Source organism: Vicugna pacos, chromosome 2, assembly GCF_048564905.1.
Source record: "Vicugna pacos chromosome 2, VicPac4, whole genome shotgun sequence".
Taxonomy (NCBI): domain Eukaryota; kingdom Metazoa; phylum Chordata; class Mammalia; order Artiodactyla; family Camelidae; genus Vicugna; species Vicugna pacos.
In genome coordinates this window covers 78387953-78399194 of record NC_132988.1, presented here as the reverse complement: position 1 = coordinate 78399194, position 11242 = coordinate 78387953, and the positions used below count along the sequence as shown (strand labels likewise).

At 34.5% G+C, this 11242-nt stretch overlaps 1 long non-coding RNA gene across 2 annotated transcripts in view; it reads right to left on the bottom strand.

Annotated features, from left to right (window-relative positions):
* Positions 1 to 10001: 10001 nt before the first annotated feature.
* The window catches only part of LOC140700265 (uncharacterized), a 48371-nt gene continuing 47130 nt past the window's right edge, over positions 10002 to 11242 (bottom strand). For both annotated transcript variants that reach the window (XR_012078642.1, XR_012078643.1), the window contains one exon: positions 10002 to 10546. This is a non-coding gene — a long non-coding RNA (uncharacterized lncRNA). The remainder of the gene's footprint in view (positions 10547 to 11242) is intronic.

Below are 11242 nucleotides of genomic sequence, written 5' to 3'. Positions count from 1 at the left end.
TACTGTCCTGGAAATTTTTAGTCACCGTGGACATCTAAATCTATTTTACCAATATATCAAGTAGGCATTTTCTAGTTCTCTTACTGGGCTCCTCAATAGCATTAGACCCTAGTTGACATTCCTTTATTCTAGAAATATTTTCCTTCTTTGGCTATGTGAGATCACAATAGTTTTTTCCTCCTACTTCTCTGCTTCTTCTCAGACTGTTTGTTCTCAGTCTCGTTTGCTAGCTCATGCCTTTCTACCTGGTCTCTGGTTTCCAGTTTCCCAAGGCTTGATATTTTTCAATTTTATTCATATTTTAAAAGAACTAACTTTAACTTTTTTGATTTTTCTGAGTTGTTCCTCTGATTTCTATTTCATTGATACAAACTGTCCAGTATTTTCATTCTACTTGATTTAGGTGTTTTGTGGTTTTTTTTTTAAAATTCTTTTTCTACCTTCTTAAGGTGGAAGCTTAGATTGTTGATTTGAAATCTTCCTTCTTTTAATAATAAGCATTTAAAAATAATTTTCCCTCTAAATAAAACTTTAGCTGCATCCCACAAATTTGGATATGTTGTGTTTTCCTTTTCACTCAATTTGAACTATTTTCTAGTTTTCTTTGTAATTTCTTTTTTACATTTCTGTTATTTAGAAGAATATTTAAATTTTCAGTAATTTTGGATTTTCCAAATTTCTTATTAATTTTTAATTTATTTCATTGTGATCAGCAATTGCATACTATGTGATTTAAAATTCTCTTAAATTTATCAGAACACCTTTTAGATCCCAGCACATGGTCCATGTGTCTGTGAAAGAATGTATATTTTGCTACTGTTGGACGAAATGTTCTATAAATGTCCATTAAGTCAAGTTGGTTGATTGATAGTGCTGTTAATGTCTTCTGTGTCCTTATGGATTTTTATTGTCTATTTGTTCTATCAATGTCTGAAAAGTATTTGCGTGTTTTTCTATTTAGTTCTTTTAAATATTGCTTCATATATTTGGAAGCTCTGTTATTAGTTACATATATATTTAAGATGTTTATTTCTTCTTAATAAATCAAAGGTTCTATTTCAAATGTCCTTATTTATTTCATTTAATGCTCTTTTTCTATTTTAAACAATATTAATGCAGCTATCTTACAATTAGAATATGTGTATTATATTTTTCTATCCTATTACTTTTTAAGTAATGTGTCTTTACATTTATAGTGTGTATCTTATAAACATCATACATTTGGATCTTACTTTCTTCTTCGGACTGATAATCTCTTCCTTTTAATTGGCTCTTCTCTAGAAGAGCAGAGCAGAATGAAGTAAATGGAACAATATTATTCTAGGCTTCTTACATTATTTATATGTGAAGGGGAATAATATTAATCCAAATTAAATTGTGAGAGGTTTGGGATATATGTCTTAATTCCTAGAGCACATACAGAAAATAATACAAAGAAGTATAACTAGAAAAGATAAAATGGAATACCAAAAATATGTTGTATAAGTCAAAAGAAGAAATAAAAGAATAATAAAGTAAAAAATAAAAATCAAGATGGTAGACTTAAATTCAACCATATCAAAAAATTATTTTAAAGTTAAAGATTTTATTTCTACATGTATTATAACTGCAAAATTTTTTTATTATTTTTGATTTAGACAATCAATTATCATTTACAGAAATTTTAAAATAAGAAATAAAAGAGGTATTTTTAATCTTTAATGAGATATTTACCATTTCTAGCATTCTTTAGTCTTTCCAATAGATTTATGTTTCTTTCTGATTACATAACCTTTCAACCTGAAGCCTTCATTTAGAATTTCTGGTAGTTCTGGTCTGCTGATGTTGAATGCTCACTTTTATTTATATCTGAAACATCTTTACTTTTTGCTTTCACTTTTGAAGGATATTTTCACTAGATTCAGAGGTCTCTGTTGGCTCTTTTTTTTCTTCTTCTTCTTCTTTTTCTTTCAAGCACTCTAAACATGCAACTTCACTGTTTTCTGACTTGCATTGTCTCTGGAGAAAAGCAAGCCCTCACCTTTATGGTTGCTACCCTCTATATAATGTGTCTTTTTTCTAGATTTTTCTCTTTTTGGTTATTAATAACATGGTTATGATGTGTCTCAGTATGGTTTTCTTGATATTTATCCTGCTTGCAGTTTGTTGAATTACTGAATCTGTGCTTTAGTAATTTCATCATATTTGCAAATTTTTGAGCCATTATTTCTTCAAGTAATTTTTTGGCACCATTTTCTCCTTCCTCTCTTTTGGGGACTCCACACACTGCTTATATTATCCCTGAAGATTTGTTTGGCTATATTTCTTTTCAATTTTTTTCTTTCTGTATCAGTTAAATACTTCTTAGTGACATATCCTAAAGTTCAATGACCCCCCTTTTTTTCCCTCTTCTGTCCAATTTAATGTAAGTTCCATCCAATAAAATATTAATTTTAGATATTCTAGTTTTTACTTCTAGCATTTCCATTTATTTCTTTTTGAAAGCTGTCATTTTTCTGCTGAAATATACCCTGTCTTCACCATTACATCCCCCTTTTTTCCCACAAATCCTTTGATATTTTTGTAATAGTTGTTTTAAGCTCTTGTCTTCTAATGCAAATAACTGGGCCATCTACAGGTCTTCCTCTGTTGACCATATTTGCTTTTGTTTATGGGTCACATTTTCCTGCTGTTTTAAGTAGGAACACAGAGATGACTGAGATATGCTTTCTTCTATTTTGCTTATTGTGAAGAAATTATAAGCCACTTTCTCTATAGGTGGAATCAAGTTGATCTGAAACTGGACTTCAAGTTTCATTAGATTGAGTGCATTTGTGATTAGCCCAACTTCTAACCTCTCATGGCAAAATTAACTTTTTTATCTTGTCATTTTAGCCGGGATAAAGTTGGGCTCTAATTTCAGATACTTATGTTTTGCCTTTGATTCAACTTAATCAGAGCCCTAGAACTCAAACCCCAAGAATATGCAGACATCTGCAGTTTCTCTCCATTTTCTGATCTTTACTCATTGTCACTTTCTTGGCAAAATTTGTGGTGAGAAGATAATTTTCAGGCCAACTAATATAAATTTTTTTTGTATTTTGACTCTTTCAGATTTCAGTCTGTTTTCCTGGCCCACCTTTTTGTCCAGCGTTCAGCTGATTTGTCTTCATCCTTGCACAGTGTCTCTGTCTCTCAAGTTGGTTCTTCTATTCATATGATTCAGATCAGGAAACTGCCTCTGGTGTAGCAGCTACCACAGAGTTTTGCTGACCTATGAAATTCTTATTTTTTTCTGGAATTCAGTTGACCAGAGCTTCTTGTTTGTGGGTTTCTTGCTGTTACCATGACAGGGAAGTTCTCTGGCATCTTTCTACATCCTAACTGGTAGTGGAGCATCAAGATCATGTCTTTTTTATTTGCGTTAAATCTCTAGTGCCTAATACAGTGATAGAAATTAAATATCTGTAGACCATAAATAAAAATAGAATGAAGATGTTTCTGGTATGTGGAGAAAATAAAATATGATATTCACAGTTTACAAGGTAAAATAATAGATGGTAGTTTAGGACCAGAATATTTTTAATGATGTTTTAAACAAGAGTATCATTGTCTTTGAAAAGTCAAGTGATGTTTGGTGATAATATCCATGACCTGGCACTATTCCTTGATCAGAATAAGTAGGTAGTTAGGGGAATTCTCTCAGGCAACAACCTGGGATACAGAGATAAAAATTTAGGTCTTGAGAAAAATGGCAATTGCTTTTAAAATCCAGAAGGTTAAGGAATGGAGAACAACACGAGGGAAACACTCCCAATGGAGCATGGCTCAAAGCTCTCCACTAATATAATCTTTGCCAACAGACCAAGGTGGTAATAATGACAAATGGGTAAGGATTTTTGTTTCTTGTCTTGCTTAATTTCCAGCTCTTCTGTGTTTACTCCATTCTCTTGGAAAACGGAAAACAATTAGGATTTGACCTAACATGTGAGAGAAGATCAAGCTTGAAGGGAAGATCAAATGTCCTCAGACTGAGAGGCAAGTTGGTCTGTAATGTCTGGAAATCAGGCCAAGGCTGGCATCTCACCATGCACATGGGAAAGGCGTTAACCTACTGGTAGCAATGCATGTACTGCTTATTCCAAAACTTCTCAGGTCTCCTAATCTAAAAAGCATATGTGGACTGAAATAACAAAAGAAATCCAGTCTTTCCATTACACATTCTGTCATGTTATTAAACTGAAAATAAGTGCATTTTAAAATACCCACTAGCAAGAAATGTTATAGAATACAGATGCATCAAATAGTGTTGAAGTACCCATTTATCTCAGACTTATAGATTGTGTCACATGTCCTAACCCCCAAAAGGCAAGTTATGAGTGACTCTGAGCCAGCAAAGGGTCTCATAGGCTATATCAGGTCCACTCTCCACTAGTGCCGATGATATTACTCTAATTCTAAAATGCTGGTATCAATAGCATTGTATTGGAGTTGATGTTGTTATGATGACATTGGCATCCTTTTGTTGGCATTAAGCCTGTTGGCCTAGCTCCTCCATAGGCAATCACTACTGCATCTAAAGGATTTATTCAATGCCTGCTTCAGTGTATTTGTCTGTCAGACCTGCTCTTTAAAATCTGACAATATGTGATAAGCAAAAGGGGCAGCCAAAGACCCAAAGAGTAAAACAAACTTTCAATAAATACGTATGTATATAGAGAGGGCAATATGTTCATTGCAGAGGGATTGAATATAAAGGAAGGAATGAGGTCAAAGGAAATTTTCTGCTCTTCCAGTGGCCTGCGAAAGTTTTCTCTGAAATAGGAAGATATCAGAAGTGCTCAAGAAAGAAAAGAGAATGTGCAAATGTACGAAGATTCCTAAACAGCTTGGAAGTTTGAGATTAAAAGATTATTTATATATATATTATTTTTATACAGTTTTTAAAGGTTATACTCCATTTGCAGTTATTACAAAATATTGACTATATTCCTCATGTTGTACAATACATCCTTGTAACCTGTCTTTATACCCAGTAGTTTGTACCTCCCACTCCCCCACCCTATATTGCCCGTCTCCTCCCTCTTCCCATTGGTAACCACTAGTTTGTTCTCTTTGCCTGTGAGTCTGCTTTTTTGTTGTTGTTATACTCACTAGTTTGTTGTATTTTTTTAATTCCACATATAACTGATACACATTATTTGTCTTTCCCTTTCTGACTTATTTCACTCAGCATAATGCCCTCCAAGTCCATCTATATTGCTGCAAGTAGAAAAATTTTATGCTTTTTAATGGCTGAATAGTATTCCATTGTGTGTGTATATAGATAGACTGATAGATTAATATATACTGACAAAAAACATAGATCAATAGTACAAAATCAAAATCCCAGAAAGACACCTACATGAATGCATTCAACTGATATTTGACAAAGGAGCAAAGTTACTTCGATGAAGAAAGGATAGGTTTTTCAACAAAAAGTGATGGAATTGAATGTCTACACACAAAATAACAGAACTTACACTTTTCACAAAAATAAACTTAAAATGGATCAGAGACCTAAATGTAAAACCCCAAACCACAAAACTTCTAGAAGATAGGAGAAAATCTAGGTGATGTTGCGTTTGGTAAAGAACATTTTAGATAAAATAACAAAGGCACAATCAACAAAGTTTTAATAAAATTTTAAAATTTTGCTTTGAAAGGCACTGTTAAAGGAATAAAAATCCAGCCACAGACTGGGAGAAAATATCAACAAAACACACATTTGATAAAGGACTTTTTTCCCCCAAATATACAAACAATTCCTAAAACTAAACAATAAGAAAACAAATTACTCAATTTGAAAAACAGGGAAAAAATCTGAATAGACACAGCTCCAAAGAAGATACACAGATGGAAAAGAAGCATGAGAAGATGCTCAAAATCATATGTTGTTAGGTAATTGCAAATTAAAACAAGATACACATCAAGTAAAGTGGCCAAAATCCAAACAACTGACAACAACAAAGGATGTAGAGCAACAGGAAATTTCATTCACTCCTGATGGAAATGCAAAATAATACAGCCATAGAAGACATTTTGACACATTTTTGCAAAGATAAATCATACAATCTAGCAATCATGCTCTTAAGTATTTACCCAAATTAGTTGAAAACATATGTCCACACAAAAACCTGCACTTGAATATTTATAGAAACTTTATTCATAGCTACCAAAACTTGGAAGCAACCAAGATGTCCTTCATAGGTGAGTGGATAAACAAACTATGCCACATCCGTACAATGGAGTATTATTCAGCAATAAGAAGAAATGAGCTATCAAGCCACACAAATTCACAGAGGAAACTTAAATGCATATTGCTAAATGAAAAAAGCCAGTCTGAAAAGGCTGCATACTGTATGATTCTGATTACATGGCAGTCTGGAAAAGCCAAAAGTATAGAGACTGCAAAATATCAGGGGTTGCCTGGGGTGTGGGTGAGGGAGACGAACAGAAGGAGGAAAGAATATGTAAAGTACAGGAGATTCTTAGAATAGTGAAACTATTCTGTATGACAGTGTAATAGCGGATGTGTGATGTTACACATTTGTCAAAGCCAATAGTATGCTAAAGCACAAAGAGTGAACTTTAATGTGTATAAATTTTAAAAAATTATTTAGGAGTTCAGAGGATCTCAGAAAAGAGTAACGATTGTGACAGGAGACTCTAACTGTATGAAATGAGGTTGGGGACAAGATGCTTACTTAGGTAACTTTGGAAATGAATGGAGCCTGTAAGACTAAAGGCAAATAGAACTGCATATAAATGTAACTTAGTTGATAACGTTGTTTCCCACAGAGACAGGGGTTAACAGTTCTGATACTGCTATATGTATATACACATACATATGTACACTAGAATTGAATAAAATGGACAGAACATGGTAAAAGCCAGGTTTTTTACTATTGGAATGGTAATTTACAGATAAGCAAGAGCAGGAGGCTAAAATGATCCATGTGCTAATGGATTAGAATTGGAGGCACCAGAAAGAACTCATCTTTGGCTTAATATACATATTGTTACATACAGAAATATTTGAGTGTGTGTATATATACACATATATTTTTTGCTCTATCAACTTAGAGGATCTAAAATAAACAACATCCTAGTCACAACAAGCACACTTAGAACCCAGATCTTGGTTTCTAATATTATTCTCAAAAAAAAAAGAACCTGTGCCCCTTGATAAAATGCTGATTCTAGGACTGAGACAAGAAATATATAAGATGAACCTATAGAATCAGAAGTAAGGATGTGTTCAAAAAAAAACTGATGGGTGTATGACAAAGGGTCACAGGAGATAACTAAGAGAGCTCTCAATAGCCAAATCTGGAGCAATTTGAGCAACAAAATAAAGTAGTATTGGATTATAACTCAGAGTATAAAATAAATACCTTTGCGTCTATACTGACATAAATAAATGATTAAATAAATTAATAAATGAGGAAGAAGAAATAAATCTCCCATACAGAAGCATTCCAAAAAAACTATGTAGAGACTCCATCTTAAAGTAGGGGCATCGTATCTCCCCACTCGTTGAGTATGTGCTGTGCATAGTGACTTCCCTTCAAAAAGTACAGTATGGAAAGAGGTAAAAAAAAAAAAAAGAGAGAGAGAGAGAGAATAATCTCACAGTAGAGAAAATTGGCAAACACTACTTAAGCCAGGTGATCAAAGTCAACACCAAGAGTCATAAATCATGTTCCAGTATGTACCCCTGATAGGATGTGATGAAAACGGCACTTTACCATTGTGGTCTTCCTCTCTAAAACACACAGCCCCAGTCTAATCATGATAAAAGCCATCAGACAAATTCTAATAGAGAAGCTTCCTACAGTATGCTCGACCAGTACTCCTCAAAACCCTCAAGGTCAACAAAAATAAGGAAAGTCTAAGAAATTGTCACAGTTAAGATGAGCCTAAGGAGCATGACAAATAAATGCAATGTGGAATCCTGGAACAGAAAAAAAAAAAAAGAAGAACATTGTGTAAAAACTGAGAAAATCTCAATAAACTGTGGATTTCAGTTAGTAATAACATATCAATAATATATCAATGTTGTTCATTAGCTATAACAAATGTATCATTTGAATATAAGATGTTAATAATAGGGGAAACTCTACTTGGAGAAGGGTAGTGTTACATATGGGACCCCTCTGTACTATCTGCTCAAATGGTGCCAGAACAATTAGTCATATACAAAAAATATGATCTTTGAGTCACACTTTGCAACATATACAAAAGTTGATTCAAAATGGATCATAGACCTAAATATTCTATACAAAACTATAGAATTTCTAGGAAAAAATCAGAGAAAATATTTATGATTTGGGGTTAGATAACGATTTCTTAAGATACAAAAACACAAACTATAAGAAAAAAATCTCAAAATTATTTTGCTGAACTAAAAGAAAGTCCAATGTGTGTATACATGTAGAGCTCCATTTTTATTAGATGGTAGAAAACACAAATCAACTCTACACTGACAGTAGATCAGTGGTTGTCTGGACCTGGGGTTTGGGGTTAGGGATTGCCTAGGACGAGGCACAAGACTTTTCAGGTGATGGAAATATTCTATATAATGACTGTGATGGTAGTTATATGAATAATTTTTTGTCAAAACTCATCAAATGTACATTTAAGATGAGTGCATTTTATTGTACATAAACTATAGCTTTTAAGGTTGATTTTTTTAAAATACAGGAAAGTCCTTTTTATGTATTCTTTTTGCATTTAAAATAAAAAGGGAGGGAGGAAAAAAATTCGTAAAGGCTGAGAGATGAACCAGTAATCCCCACCCACCAAGCCCCTGCCACAGAGCCGATCTTTTTTTTTAAGAATCAGAGAAAATATTTTAATTGGTTACATTTGTCTCATATGGTTCGCAGGAAATTTTTTCAATTAAAGTGAGAGAATTTGTAAATGTAAACCAGGCTCAGGAAGCAGGCAAATTGTTATTAGTATAATAAGGCCAAGGTTTTGTTTTTTTTTTTGGAAGGAATAACATATAAACTTCAGTATTCTTAAGATTAATGATCCTGAGAAGAAAATCATTTTTTTTGTGGTAGCAAAATATATTTGTCCTCAGACTATAAAATAGCAAAATGAGTGACAGCCATTATTGATGGAGAATTGGAACTAGATTTGAAGCATCTATTTCCACTCTGCATCATCCAGTACTGATGGCCCAGAACACATTCCTCTTTCCCCAGGAGCCCGCAGAAGCTTGGGCAGCTCACCATCCTTTGATAACCAAACACAGCCCCAGTGTGCAAAAGGAAGGAGGCCACTGGGGTTGCAACTTTGTTTCAGAATGACCTAGAAGTGACAACATGTCACTAAATCATGTGGCCAAACCCAGCAGGAAGGAGCCCTGCCCACAGAGAGAGGACATTGCAAAATTCATGGTGAACAGGGTGTGGTCTAGGGAGGGGTGAAGAATTGGGGCCATTAATGAAATAAATTCATCGTAATCATTCTTCATGGAGGCAATTACTCAAGTCTCTCCCACATGCAAAATCTGCTCAGACCCATTCCAGCACCCACAAGTTTTTTCAGTTATGGTCTTAGGCTCAAAGTCCTAACACACATCATGTCAGTTCCTTGAGCAAAAACTTTGGTCATTCCCCACATCATTGAGAAAAGTATACAACACCTTTCAAATCTGACCTCAACCTCCATTCTAACATCAATCCCGACGTATAATCAGACCCCTCCCCTAGGCTGCCAATATCTAGCCTTTCTTTATCACTTACCATCACCTAGCACATCACGCTCTTTTGTGTGCTCCCGCCTCACACTGGCTCTTCTTTCTCCCTTTACAGCCCTAAGCACACAGCAGTTCACTTCTATCACTGTGCTGCGAGCTCCGTAAGCAGAAGAAATAAAACTGATTCCTGTTTGCATTCTTAACACCTGGAACATGGTAAGTACTCAGTAAATGTCTGTTACATGAACTAAAGCAATTCAATTGTAAAAAATAAAATAAAAAGGAGGCCTTTATTTGTAGTGAATTCAACTGAGTCAAACTTCATTACTTTTCATCTCTAGGTCAACCTGGAAATCTGGAACCAGAAATGGAACTCTAACCTACATGGTGCTTAGTAAGCAGTAGCATTCGATTCATAATTTGTGCAAGTAGACAGGCATTTTTTTTTTGCTTGAACATCATATCTACATGCACACTGCTTCTATTGATTGTTTATCCAAGAGGCCTGAGAATCAATTTATTAAAAGCCTCACTCTTTTTGGTTTGTGCTTCAGTGTACGATTGAGGAAGGACTGGGGGAGGCTTGAAACACAGTCATAACATGACAGAGGAAGAAAGGGAACAAAAGAATGTGTAGGGGATGATTAAGTGCTTTTGAATTTACACAGTGAAATATGGACAGTTTAAATGTCTTTGCTATTTGCTTCTTTTCAAACTGTGAGCAGTTTCAAACACCCCATGCTGCTCCAAGATTAATTGAGTTCTGCATGCTTTTGGCTTGCTCCGGGTACCAAGGAGAAAGGATTTCCACACAACCTGTATTTGCCAGAGAAAAGAGAATATCTCATTAATGTATGATTAATAGCCATTTGTGAAGTGATTAATTAGTCATTTTGACAATAAACTGAGCCTACGTATATGCCTTTGCTAGATTCAGGTTTCACATGTAGCAGAAAAAGAGGGCGTCTGGCTTCTTGCTTCCTTCCTGCACCAAGACTAGAAAAATCCAAAGGCCTTTGCATATTCTGGTCTTGTCTGATTTCATCTGGTTTGTCTTTAAGAACAACGGCCCTGAAATGGAAGCTCTCCAGCATGATTGATGGCTTCTCTTTCTATCTGCAAGTTGGAAATACAGAAAAGGATTTTCCCCCATAGGTCTTACTGCTTATTGGTACAAGAGTTATTTCCACTTTGCTGCAGAATTGATTTGCAACATTGGTGTATGAGTTTGTATATTTTTCTCACTGGCCCGTCACAAAGCATAAGTCAGCAAGACTTCTGCAGTATGATGGATTAGGTACAGGAGCCTCCTGGTAATGTTTCCATTAAAAGGATGAGCATATTGTCATTAACTTTGGGGGGCTGGAAAAATCCAAATTCTGTAGCTTGACATCTCACAGACTATATTATTTAGTAGCTTTCATTTCCCCCACATCCAGTACTATCTATTGTACCTCGGGTGGATTTCTGCATCTATGATTGCCCATTCTGTAAAATAAAGACATTAGGAAA